Here is a 14,918-nt window from a genome sequence, read left to right as displayed (position 1 = left end):
CAACACAAGACTACCCAATGAAGATGCAAATAATGAAACATCTCCACAGGATATGGTGACTTTTATTTAATAAATTGAAGAGCATATTATAGTAAATAAATTGGGAATCAAGCTGTTCCTAACAGTAATTACCGTTGGTAATAGAAGGGAAGCCAGACCTTGATTTGCAATTACTAACTTCGAAATCATTCCATATTTCCTGTTGTGCACTATTTGTTCAGATCAGTTTCCCTAAGAGCAGGGATTTTGCAGTGAATTTATCCAAGAATAACATCACAATTTACAGATTCATGTGATGTGCACCAATAAATGAACAAAGCGCCAGGCTGGTAAAACTAATAACCTGAAAATGACCCATGAAACGGTGGGAGAACGTAATACAGCTAAACCACAGCTAAAAAGGAAAACAAACCACTTTTAAACACTGCGGGTTCAGGTCAGTCTAGAGGACCTTTGTCTTTTGTGATACCTTCACATTGACATGTAACATCAGTTTAAAAAAACTTTGAAGCATCGACATACTAGGCAATTTGTTATGGGGTGAAGCAATTGGAGCGATCTTCAGCCGCAAAGTTTTCCGAATTGTTAAATGGGTATAGGAAACTATACATAATTGGTAGTATTTGGAAGAGGTGTGTTTAAGATGTCCCTTCTTAATACTGTTTCTCTATTTAACGTATTAGTTTTGTGCGATGGAAATCCGGTCGCAAAACAGTAATATTTTACAGACTATACAAAGGTAGTGGTAATCCATTTGTAAATCAGAAGGTATCCTTCCCCTTTGTGAATGTTAAAAAATATATTTTTAAGAAGCCCATGTGATCAGTGCTTACTCTTACTAAAAACTTGGTTAAACTTTTCATTTATTTTTAAAATGCATCCCATTTTCCTTTTAAAGATATAAGCTGCATTAACAAAGAAAATGATTGCTTCATTTGGAAGCAATCACGGACACGGTGGTCTGCTGACTTCAGGAGACCACCATTCATGTGATGGCAACAGATTGTAGTGAGCGTAATTTGCAACCTACCTTATTATTATGCATGATGTAGGTTGGATTCAGACTCACTACAATTCAGATTTTTAAGAACCGACTTATTAGTACATAGGTTGGTTCTTAAAAATCTTTACTGGTCTCAAAAAATACTGGTTGCAATTTGTGACCAGTGTTTTGCTACCTGTATTGGTGCATACAACCCCTAGTTCCTTTGTATGTAAATTTACTTATGGAAAATCTCATGAAGAACACACCAATACTGTTTAAACCTATAGTTGGGAATCACTTGTGTAGAAAGATGTTCAAGTTGGATATAGTTCTGTAAAACTTGAACCAAAAATACCCTTAGACAAAATGGGGCATCATTGCCCACATGTAATGCCAGTGGCCACTTCCTCTACCTGCTCATGAGTAAGTAGCGTACCTGAGGTCATAAGGAAGTGATAATGAGTGTGCAGAATTAAATGAAGAAGATGTACATATGTTGATTTGATTGCACACACAATGATGACATTGTTTGCCTTATGCCGCCTTGGAAGTGCAGTTACTCCATTGCAAGCCCACTCTTATCAGTTGGATTTATGTCCTTCACGACTGCTAAGTGCACTCCACACTTTATTCTATATTTACTCCATATTAACATTCACTTTAGTTCAGGTTGGACTTTAGTAATTTAAGATGACCTTACAGAGATCAGCTTTTTTATGTTTTGTATTACTGTCATCGTCGTTCCACTTGATATTCAGCAACCGTAGGGTCACAATTTATCTTCCTCTTTTCAATATGTTTATTTCAGGGATCTCGCACAAGTTTGAAGGCTCTGGGTTCTGTGAAAATAGTGCACTCGTGTCCCCTTGTACCTCATGTGTTGGTTTTACACAATTGCTATCTATCCAATTGTTTACATTGCAAAAGGAAAGTTATGTTTACTTGTTTTCACACCTCGAATCACTCCATCAGTTGAGATCTTTTGTGACCTAGATGCTTGAGTTTCAACTTGCTGAGAGCCATTTTTTTTAAAGTATTTTTTGTTCATTTTTTTTATTTGTGAGATGAAATGTTGGCCTGGATGAGCTAACTTGTATATATTTAGCACAGTCCTTTAACTATGAAGTTATATTGTTCTGTAAAGGGGGTGAAATAGAAATTCTTGTAAAGCGCTGGGAGAGTATAGTATTGTATTTGTAACAATATTGTCTTTTGTGAACTCAACGTAATGAGCGAATGTGAGCCTGGAATGTGGACACTGCGCACCTGCTGAATGTACTTCTTAGGACGCTTGTTACAGGGAGCTCTGACGCTGTATCTGTGATGAAGCTATAACAGTTCGATTGATTTGCCAGCTATTTTGTGGTGATGTATTTCTTGTGCTACATTCCTTAATTTAACAGAGCGCTAATGTCTGTAATATTTGAAGCATCAACAACAATAATGATGATTATAATAATAATAAAAAATTAAAACAACATGTTTAGTTTTTATTACATTTCATAGATGTACATTTGAAAGTGAATGATTGTGAAGAGAGTATGGCCTATAAAATTATTAAAATAGCAATACCTTTGTTTGTTTTTGGTATATACGGCACAAATTTAGTTGCAGAACAGTGGCGCTCTGTATACGATGGGAGATTTACAGTGGGTAGTGCTGAGAAGTGAGATAGGGAAAAGTGAAAATGACAATACAGTATCATAAGTAATGGTTTACTGTGAGTTGAAGGGTGGTGGGATGAGGGTTTGAGTTCTGGTTAGGATAGTGAGGGAGGGAGGGGGCAGAGCTAATGGTGGCAAAGGGTGGTTATGTGAAGGGGTGGAAGAGGAAACGCTTCAGGCGTGGTGGCGAATCCAAGTAGTTACCCTCTGATTAGGTGTTACTTGTAGAGCTGGATATTCAGTATCCTGGCAAAGTGGAGAAGAGATGGATCTGGATTGAGATTGCTTTGCATGCTGAATGCCATAATAATAGCATGCTGCTGCTGTGTCTCCACAATCTCTAACTGAGTTATTAATCTTTGCAGAAGGTGCTATGAGGTGCAAGATATGACCGCCTTGTAGGTGATGCAGTACGTTTAGAATGTGATGCCTGTGGGTGGTGAGTGGTTGTTGAGTTGTCTGTGGGTTGGTGTGATCCTGTTGTATTTATTTGGAAAGACGTTTGAGATGGTTGACTTCTGCGTAAATGACACTCTCCAGTTTAGTTAGGTGGATCTCCGAGGGTTCGGAGAGCCATGTGTTTCCAACATTGAGATGGCCTGGGTAGCAGTTTTGAAGTCTGTTTCTTGTCTGAAGGGATTCATTCTGCCAAGATCAGTTTATTGTTGCTGGACTTCCTTCATATTGTGGGTCACGCAAGCCTTCATCCTCAGATTGGTGTCAATGTAAAAGTCCATTGACTTGATAACAAAAATGAGTTGAAGTGGTATGTCATTAAGATGCATCTTGGAGAGCCAGCTTTCTACCCTCTATTTTTTGCAATAACAGACAATAAGCATAGCGACAAGAGTAACAGTTCACTATGTCAATCAGTCCACTTATGATTAATGAACATGAGTCACATATATTTTTGGGCCTGATGATACAGATCTGCCAGAAAGTATTTATCAAAAAATCAATTTCATATGTTATGACAAGCTTAATTTCTCATCTATTTGTGCCTCTTTGTTATTATATAAAATAGTAAGATTTTTGATATTCATTTTTCTTTTTTGAATATTCATACTTGAGTGGATTCATTAAGAAGTAAGAACATTACCATAATGAAACAGTCTAGTGCACAGCAAGCACAATGGTCACAATGACAGCTCTACTGTGACTCTGAATGCTGTGTTCATTCAAGTAGACCCCAGGCTGTACACCTTCTACAAAGCAAGCAGACTGAGCAAGAAAACTTAATTGAAAGTGGTTTGAAAAAATCCCAATAGTTTTTCTTACATTCAGTAGTACAGTAGAACACCACCTAAATAGCAGAGGGCATGCCTACACAGAAGAATGATAAAATAAAACAGAGTTGTCAAGTATTGGTCCGTGAGGGTCAGGTTTAAGCCATTGTGTCAGGAGATCTGCACGCAATAAATTAGCATGCAATGAATCTAAATTAAATTATTTACCAAGTGGTTATCGTGAAAATCTGGTATTCATCCCATATTTGTGATACAAATGTTGGACACCCTTGATATAAAATATGTAATAGATTGTAATTGATTGCACCCACATAGCTGATAAAACAAACCATTAATAAAATGTAGTTGGTGAAGTAAATGAGTCTTATGCCAATGATGTATTCTTAACTGCTTACTTTTGCCAGTTGCGTGATGCATCAGAAAATGAAATCTGTATAAGACCTACAAACCCAAAACTACTAACAATATGAAAAACTCCAGGCTAATTTAAATTAACTGGAACTGGTGAAAAGTGCTTATTTATGACAATGAAGAATGTGATGCCTGTGCTCTAATTTACACCATCGAGGACCTGTCAATGGTATGAAATGACCTGACATATTGCTAATTGATGGAACTTTTTAAAATCACATAGAGCCTTTCAAACAACTGTATAATGTGCATCGGTTAAAAAAAAGAAAAGTATCACTTGCCTATATATTGTTTCTCAAGGAACTTTATAAAACGTACAGGGTTTTTGTAAAGTCAGCATAGTTCTCAATCTGTGTCTTAGATGTTCAAATGGGCTCAATAAAATATGTAAATTCTTCATTACTTGATACTATAGTGAAAGGTTGCTATATGTGCTCTGACATATGTTCCCAAACATGTTGAAGAAAGTGAGCTAATACAGTCACTCTTTATGGAATACTTTGGAAAAAATGTGTCTCGCAAGAGAACCTGTACAAGACACAAAGATCCTGATTTGAACTTTGAGACATACAACCATTACAGAGAAATTATTTCTAAAAATCCAAAATCAAAGTGTAAAATCAAAGGCTGGCATAAAACCTTTCCTTACACAGTAATATTGAAGAAAACGATCTAGAAATTCTTAATAAAGCTTAAAAATAAACTGGCATATCACGACAACAGAATCTAAAGCAAAAATTGGCTGGCCATAAAACTTCCAGCTACTCGAAAAATGTAAAGTCTACTACATACAAAAACACAATCCTTTTCCTATGAGGAAGCATATTCAGGTCTTTTAGAAAATGCTAAATACATGATATACTTATATGTTCAAATCAATACATTTTTCCTGTCCATACATTCATCAAAATGCAAACTGCCTAAATTATAATCATCGTTCTATCTGTATGTACAAATTACCTATGATTTCAGCCAAAGGCCACTTAAGATTTAGAGAATTTCTGTATCTTTTACAGCCGTTACCTTTCCACTTGAAGCCCATAGAAACATATTTTTCCTTTGACATACTGTCAAAGAATGCAATGCCATAAACCTGTGCATCTAGTAATACTGTATCATGCAGTTTTGTACCTAACATCGTATATCTTAGGCCTTGTACCAGTCTGACACACACACAAGACAATTACCATCTGGTATGCCATAGATTTGTAGTCCATTATCTTCCATCAGTTGTCCCCATCCAGAATACATGGGAAACCTTTTTTAGTTTTTTTCATATTATTATTTACAGCAGAATTTGAGGCGTCCTATATATTATACCATATTTCTGCTGGCCAGTGCTAACGTGCTCCCCTAAACGTGTTAATATTTGTCTATACACAACTGGCATATTTAATTTACTTGTAAGTCCCTCATAAAGTGGTATACCACATACCCAGGGCCTGTAAATTAAATGCTACTAGTGGGCCTTCAACACCGATTGTGCCACCCAAACAAGTAGCACTTTAAACATGTCTCAGGCCTGCCATTGTAGAGCCTGTGTGTGGAGTTGTACTGCCATTTAGACTTGGCATTTAAAACCCTTTGCCAAGCCTCAAACTCCCCTTTTGTTACACATAAGTCTCCCCTAAGGTGGGCCCTGGGTAGCCAATAGGGCTGGGTGCTGTTCAATTAAAAGGTAGGGCATGTTTAAGTTTTGCGTATCCTGGTACTGAAAAACACCTACATTCATTTTCCACTACTGTGAGGCCTACTCCTCTCATAGGTTAACATTGGGAGTTCCTTAATACACTTTAAAGCTGTTATTCCTGATTAGAAAGGAGAGGTTGTGTCAGGTTTTATATCTTTGGAATAGTAATGAAAAATCCTCTTTATTGGTAACCTTGGATTTAACATTACTATTTTAGAAATGTCACTTTTAGAAAGTGAACATTTCTCTGTTTTTACGTCTCTGTGTGCCTGCAGCCTGTCTCCAATACACGTCTGGGTTGGGTGACACCTACACGTTGTGTATTCCCTCTAGACATCCACAAACACAGGATGTTTAGGTGTGTCTGAGTACTCATCTGCATTCGGAGGGCTCTTCCTGGTCAGGAACGGAGAGAGTGGCTTACATTTACATCTGAATAGGAAGTGCCCAGTCCCCACACAAAGGGCTGATTACCCCTCACTGATAGTATGGAGGCAGGGCTGGCAATAAAGGACCTTTGTCACTTCAAAGAACCTTCTTTGAAGTTACCCCCGCACAACTGGATATAAGTACTGGGTCTCTGACCCCGCCAAATTAGACATTTCTGAACCTACAACTGGACTCTGTCAGAATAACTGATGTGCTGTATCAAGGACTGACACTGCTGTACTGCTGACCTGTAAGGCTTGCTTTTCTGCTGTGCTGTCCTGCTGCTCTCTGACCTTGCTGAGGGCGAGCTGGACTCTCCCTTGCACCCCAAAGTGTTATCCAAGGGCTTGTTGGCTTGCCTACTGTTGCTTGAGACTCAGGCACCTGCTCCTGTGCCTGGTTCACTGGAAGTCGACCTAGATACTTGCACCAAAGAAATCAGCGCATCTCTAGTCTGCATATAGGTGAACAGGTGCATCAACCACGTTGCGGGAGTAGAACTGGCGCATCGCACTCAGAACTGCTGCATCGCATCCGGAACCACTGCTTCAAAACCAATGCATCGCCGCTACTGCTTGGGGAATATCGATGCATTGCCCCTCCAGGATGGATTAACTCAGCGCATTGTCTTCAGAACTGCTGTACCCGGAACAACGCATTCCTTTACCATCCATGCTTTTACAACATATTTCATTGTAAAGGCCTCATTGCTAAAGGGATATGTGTGGTCAATGACCACTATCCCGACCCCCCCCTAGTCCTAAAATCCTGACCCTTACCTCGGCCCACCCTCCCTGAGCCCTAAAACTGACCCGTCCTGTCCTTAATACTACCTCTTGTCCTCATCCTGCCAAAAATCGCCCCCTGCCCTGAACCCTAAAACTGACCCACCCTGCCCTTAAAACTATCCCTTCCTCTCCCCACGCCCTGAGGCCTAAAATCCTGCCCCATACCCAAAAACTATCCCATTCCCCCGCCCTGAGCCCTAAAACTGACCCCCTCCCCTGAAAACTGCCCCTCACCCCACCCTGAGTCCTAAAACCTGGCCCCAGCCCTTAAAACTACTGTACCCCCCTGAGCCCTAAAACACTGCCCCCTTCCAAAAAACTACTCCAACCCCCCGCTCTCAGACCTAAAACTGACCCCATCCCCTAAAATCTACCCCCCACCAAACCCGGCCCCAGTCCCACTTACCTGTCTGTGTCTAGAGCTTCTAGTTCCGACGCTTCCTGTTCCTCTGCCCCTTCCTGTCCTCAGACATGTAGACCGATGTCTGCCTTAACCACGCATATACCTGGTTCAGGCAAGCGTTGTTCGGCTTGCAGGAAACCTGCATGTGTAGCTCAACCCGCATTGTAAAGGCCATTTCCCACTGGTAGTGAATTTAATGTCAAGACACCTTTGCAGGCGAGGAGTGGATTGGGGGTTTCTTAACTGAAGAAATCTTTTAGTAAATACTTGGTAAATGGTGTTTTATAAAATAAATTGGGCTAGAAGGCTTTCTTCTTTTATTTTTTCCCATGTATCCCTCCACTGTATTGTACCATAACAGTATCTGGCTGCATACTAGCTTTGTATTTAGAACTGGGAGGTCTCTCTTATAGTAGCTGTTCTCCTAAGAGCAGTAACTGTTTAAAGGGTTTCACATCTGCTGTTTAGAAGAAGTTGAGACTAAACATACACTTCCGCAATTACAAAAATGCAACAAACTGAAGATGTTTGTGAATACCGAGAAGGACGTTTGACCCACCCAATGCCACTGCACCTGTCGTGCTGTGCAGTGCTGAGACAGGGGTCCAGTCAGATCCATTAAGAGCAAAAGTCATCCAGCTGTTATGTGCCAGCAGAATTAACTGTGCTTCTTGAATTCTTTTCCAAGCATAGTGGCGAGAGGATATAAGGTAGAGTGATAGGACTCAGCTGTCCTATCCCATTTCACCCCATCTCCCCTGTCTTCCTTCACCTATGCATATTCGTTTCCTCTGCCAGACCTGACTCTTCAACTACCAAACCTTCCTTTCTTTGTGCTAGCTCCCCACTCCCTCCTTAATCTCCATCCTTCCTTCCTCCTCTGGGTTTTATGAAATCTATCTGAATGGTACTCTCTAGAATAGAGCATGGGCAGGTCTCTCAAGGTGGTGTCTGGGTGGTTCTTTCAGACGAAGTTGAGATAGAACTTTGTCTAGGTGAGAGCTTTGTAGATTGAGTTTTGGTGGACATTTACAGAGTGTTCAGACCAGGACGTTGTAGAGAAATGTCATAAGGGCACTTTTTGTGTTTTAAGTCCATATATTAATTTTATGTGTTACTGTTTGTATAATTGTTCAATTTAAAAAAAAATATTATTTGTAATTTTAAGTGATTTAGAATTTTTATGTAATTGTTAATAGTAATTTATAGTGTTGCAGCGTGTGGTTGGGTTTGTAGGGGGATAGGGTGGGAAGGTAATTAGGTAATAATTCAAAATGAGCACGTAGCTCCGGCCACTGTCCCATGCACGCACTGATCTTGCCACCCCTAAGTGTGTGTGGAGGTCCTCCGCCATTGGGAACGACACCTGAGAGGTGGTAGAGCTGCTCTGCAGCAGCGTACGGCAATTGGTAGCTCTGCTGGCAGAGAAAGAGCTGGACACCAGATGAGATGCAGTCCTGTAAATGGCAGCGTCTGCATCATGAAGGCCACATTCACATGGCCATGAGGCGAGCTGTTGTGTGTTCTGGGGCCCGAGGCAGGAGGAAATCACCTTCCAAAGTGGTAGACAAGGCTTCTGTAGACTGACTTGAAGGTGACATTGGCGTGTAGCCCCAGAGTTCGGGGGAATGCAAACAGAGAACCGCAGCCCACATTAGAAGGGCTCCATAGGGGGAGGCCGTTCCATCGGACGAGGCCTCAGGAGGGGTAGGGAGACACAAGGGGCCTCAATTATGAGGCCCTATCGGTACTTTTGCGCCACTGAAGCAGCACTTTATTGACGCTCTGGTGGCGCAATGTGTCGCAGAATATTTACAAGGCCCATAAAGCCACTTTACGTGGCTTTACATGGCCTTGTAAACATGTGTCCCTTTAATTCAGATCACTGCGTGAAAGGATCATTCCATGGGTGTTGCTGTGGGTGTTCCCATGCAACACCCATGGAATATGAAGCATTCTCAGATTCATGAGGCATCGAAAACCAGGGAATGCTTCAGATTCCTATGCCTTCCCAGGTGTAAGAATAGCGCAACGAGGAGAAATACTTTTGTTTCTCCTAGTTTTTCCTCTTTCAAAGCGTGCTGTATTCTGCAGCATGCATAGAAAGAAGAAAATGCCATCAGTGATTGTTTTTGTGCAATAAGGCATCCCCGTAACGCAAGCACTCTTGCAACATGATGCAGGGGTGTCTGCATTGGCGCACGGCTGCTGTTTGTGCGCTGGCGCAGGGGAGAAGGACAAGAATATGAATGCTCCGTATCTTGTTGATACAGTGCATTATTGCCCTTTTCTTTTGACACACAGCACCACAGCAGAAAGACCTGCTGCTCAGCCATGTGTCAAAAGTGTGTAATATGGCCCCTGGCTAGGAGCTCTCCTCCTAGGAGATGAGAGAGTCTTGCCCTGCATGGGATTCGCCCGTAAGGACTGAGCCCTTAGGTGAGCATGAGGGAGGCTGGGCCCACAGGGGCTGAATAGCCAGCCCATAAGTGCAGAGGGCCCCAGAGGTGCCCCCCTGCGAATGGCGACCCTACGTCAGAAGCCACACACTGACAGAGGTGACATGATGGGGAGACCCAAGGGACCAAAGATGGGACCAGCATTGGACCCCCACAAAAAGAGGGAAGACGCAATCAGCCAAAGAAGAACCAACTTGGGATTGGACCTGGCAGCCCATATCAATGCCATCCTGACCACTATTGGAGATACAAAAACCACCCCAAAATCGATGTGGTCACCCTCGATCTGGGGATCTTTCAGGTGGACCACAAAAAGCTGGCAGAAAGGGTGTGTGACTCAGAAGTCCCAATGGCCTGGCTGGAAACTACAGTCACGGAAAGCAAAAAGAGGATCCAGGCAATTCAAAAGACCTTTGGTCTGACGCAGAGGGCCGATCCTGCCGCAACAACGTTTCTTTGGTGTGGGTCCTAGATAAAGCAGAAGCTCCAGGCATGGTGCTATTCCTGGTAGATTGGCTCCTCACGGATGTGTTAGGCAGCAAAGCATCCAAAGTGTTTACAGTGCAAATTACACATATGGTAATGGGCAAGCTGCTGCTGTCTGGGGCGTCACCAAGGCCAATTGTCGCCCATCTGCTGATCTTCCAAGACAGGGACAACATCCTACAGGTGGCACGCACCCACGGCAGTGAACATATACCCAGACTATTCCCACACTATAAGAGAATTCTTTCTGAGCATTAAGAGACACATCTGGACACTGACCCTGAAATACACACTATTCTTTCCTGCTTGGCTACAAATCCTAGCAAGGGACTCTGCCCCCAAAGAGTTTGGACTTGCTCCAATCACAGGGTTTCCCACTTCCAGAGCCAAGTGAGCCAAATTGACCGGGCAGTGGCAAAACTAAAGGTCAAGGCGTAGATCACGTGAATGCCCGCAGGTGGCCCCGACTAAGGCACAGGCAGAGACAGAAAGTGCCAAAGTGGTCACCGATATTCAACAATGCCGCTTTATCAACATGAACAAGAAATAGGTGTCTCTCTTGAAAAACTCTGGAAAGAGGTCCAGCGACTCTGATGATCCCCAGGAGGATGGGGAAGTTGTGGCATTGCTTGATGTAACAAAGGGACATGTTACAGGATCAGCAGATGCCTTCTGCACTGAACAATTCTCACCAAACAACACACTTGCAACTCGGGTAATACAATTTTTACTCTGATAAACGAGCATTCAAAACGAATCCCTTATCACTTCCCTTTGTTACGGGATTAATCTGGATGGTCTGTTATACTGAGCCTCATTGCGGAAGTGACTTGACTATGTGGCAAATACTTGCAGGTTTTTTTCCTTCTCAACACTGAGTCCTAATGATTGTCTCGCGGACCTGTTGTGCCATCTGAGACCGAAACTTAGACAGTTTGTCCTCTTTTACATCATTGCTTTCACCTTGCAGTGCTCCAGTTCTCTTCTGAACAGTTAAACTGTAATGATCTGAATTACATGGACTGTGGATTTGCAAACCTGTATATTTAAGAGGATTTCGCGCTTTCCTAGATCTCTAGATTGAATAGATGTTATTAACTTACAGGGATCATGAGGTGGCGCCAGTTTTGTGTTTCAGATGTAATGCTGTATATAATATTTGTATTGTAATTATGTATAATGCATATGATGTTATGATGATGCATTCTCTATAAATACATTCATGTTCCTAACAATACATCGTTGGTACAATACATGAGTGGTTTATTGATGTTTTATAGTTGGATCATATTAATGATCTGTATAATATTGAGTTGAGCATATACAATTCTTCCGGGAACTTATTTTTTTATGTGAACTAGACAAAGTAGGCCACTTCTTTTGGAAAATTTCGTGAAGATTCGTCAAACCATGGCAAAGTTATTAGCAAACCAAAAACCACTTTGTCTACGGAAACTAGGTCCTAACTATAACTACCTACTGGCTATTGCAAGTAGGCAATTAAGGTATCTATATCTATATCTATATCTATATCTATATATATATATATATATATATATATATTAGTTCACAAGGTTGCCCCTCCGGTTAAGCAGCACTCGAGATATCAGCTTGCTGTCTCCAGCCTTTATTCGGTATGGACGCAGTATCGTTTGCCAGTTCATTAAAACAGCTGCCTCGTCTTTACAAGCCTGACGCGTTTCAAAGTTTTATACTTCTTCTTCAGAGGCTGACGAACACAGGTAAGTGCATGACGGTCTCATTTCTCCTTTTAAGCGCGATATGGCACGCCCCTGGATGGGCAGATCCGATGATTCTGTGCACTGCATTCTGGGAAATGAGGTTCCGAAAATTAGTCCACCAATGGATGCACTTACAATGACTGTCGTTTTTAAGCCCACAGATGAGCCTGGGCAGACGTACCCATCCTCAATCCTCAGTTGATACTCCACACATGAAACTTGATGATTATCAAGCTCCGTGGCCCCCATTCATAGCGGGGTGGTGCAGGCTTTGCGACAGGACGGCCGCACATAGATTAGTTCACAAGGTTGCCCCTCCGGTTAAGCAGCACTCGAGATATCAGCTTGCTGTCTCCAGCCTTTATTCGGTATGGACGCAGTATCGTTTGCCAGTTTATTAAAACAGCTGCCTCGTCTTTACAAGCCTGACGCGTTTCAAAGTTTTATACTTCTTCTTCAGAGGCTGACGAACACAGGTAAGTGCATGACGGTCTCATTTCTCCTTTTAAGCGCGATATGGCACGCCCCTGGATGGGCAGATCCGATGATTCTGTGCACTGCATTCTGGGAAATGAGGTTCCGAAAATTAGTCCACCAATGGATGCACTTACAATGACTGTCGTTTTTAAGCCCACAGATGAGCCTAGGCAGACGTACCCATCCTCAATCCTCAGTTGATACTCCACACATGAAACTTGATGATTATCAAGCTCCGTGGCCCCCATTCATAGCGGGGTGGTGCAGGCTTTGCGACAGGACGGCCGCACATAGATTAGTTCACAAGGTTGCCCCTCCGGTTAAGCAGCACTCGAGATATCAGCTTGCTGTCTCCAGCCTTTATTCGGTATGGACGCAGTATCGTTTGCCAGTTCATTAAAACAGCTGCCTCGTCTTTACAAGCCTGACGCGTTTCAAAGTTTTATACTTCTTCTTCTGAGGCTGACGAACACAGGTAAGTGCATGACGGTCTCATTTCTCCTTTTAAGCGCTATATGGCACGCCCCTGGATGGGCAGATCCGATGATTCTGTGCACTGCATTCTGGGAAATGAGGTTCCGAAAATTAGTCCACCAATGGATGCACTTACAATGACTGTCGTTTTTAAGCCCACAGATGAGCCTAGGCAGACGTACCCATCCTCAATCCTCAGTTGATACTCCACACATGAAACTTGATGATTATCAAGCTCCGTGGCCCCCATTCATAGCGGGGTGGTGCAGGCTTTGCGACAGGACGGCCGCACATAGATTAGTTCACAAGGTTGCCCCTCCGGTTAAGCAGCACTCGAGATATCAGCTTGCTGTCTCCAGCCTTTATTCGGTATGGACGCAGTATCGTTTGCCAGTTCATTAAAACAGCTGCCTCGTCTTTACAAGCCTGACGCGTTTCAAAGTTTTATACTTCTTCAGAGGCTGACGAACACAGGTAAGTGCATGACGGTCTCATTTCTCCTTTTAAGCGCGATATGGCACGCCCCTGGATGGGCAGATCCGATGATTCTGTGCACTGCATTCTGGGAAATGAGGTTCCGAAAATTAGTCCACCAATGGATGCACTTACAATGACTGTCGTTTTTAAGCCCACAGATGAGCCTAGGCAGACGCACCCATCCTCAATCCTCAGTTGATACTCCACACATGAAACTTGATGATTATCAAGCTCCGTGGCCCCCATTCATAGCGGGGTGGTGCAGGCTTTGCGACAGGACGGCCGCACATAGATTAGTTCACAAGGTTGCCCCTCCGGTTAAGCAGCACTCGAGATATCAGCTTGCTGTCTCCAGCCTTTATTCGGTATGGACGCAGTTTCGTTTGCCAGTTCATTAAAACAGCTGCCTCGTCTTTACAAGCCTGACGCGTTTCAAAGTTTTATACTTCTTCTTCAGAGGCTGACGAACACAGGTAAGTGCATGACGGTCTCATTTCTCCTTTTAAGCGCGATATGGCACGCCCCTGGATGGGCAGATCCGATGATTCTGTGCACTGCATTCTGGGAAATGAGGTTCCGAAAATTAGTCCACCAATGGATGCACTTACAATGACTGTCGTTTTTAAGCCCACAGATGAGCCTAGGCAGACGTACCCATCCTCAATCCTCAGTTGATACTCCACACATGAAACTTGATGATTATCAAGCTCCGTGGCCCCCATTCATAGCGGGGTGGTGCAGGCTTTGCGACAGAACGGCCGCACATAGATTAGTTCACAAGGTTGCCCCTCCGGTTAAGCAGCACTCGAGATATCAGCTTGCTGTCTCCAGCCTTTATTCGGTATGGACGCAGTATCGTTTGCCAGTTCATTAAAACAGCTGCCTCGTCTTTACAAGCCTGACGCGTTTCAAAGTTTTATACTTCTTCTTCAGAGGCTGACGAACACAGGTAAGTGCATGACGGTCTCATTTCTCCTTTTAAGCGCGATATGGCACGCCCCTGGATGGGCAGATCCGATGATTCTGTGCACTGCATTCTGGGAAATGAGGTTCCGAAAATTAGTCCACCAATGGATGCACTTACAATGACTGTCGTTTTTGAGCCCACAGATGAGCCTAGGCAGACGTACCCATCCTCAATCCTCAGTTGATACTCTACACATGAAACTTGATGATTATCAAGCTC

The sequence above is a fragment of the Triturus cristatus genome, chromosome 2_1, assembly GCF_964204655.1.
Source record: "Triturus cristatus chromosome 2_1, aTriCri1.1, whole genome shotgun sequence".
Taxonomy (NCBI): domain Eukaryota; kingdom Metazoa; phylum Chordata; class Amphibia; order Caudata; family Salamandridae; genus Triturus; species Triturus cristatus.
This window is presented reverse-complemented; position numbering follows the sequence as displayed.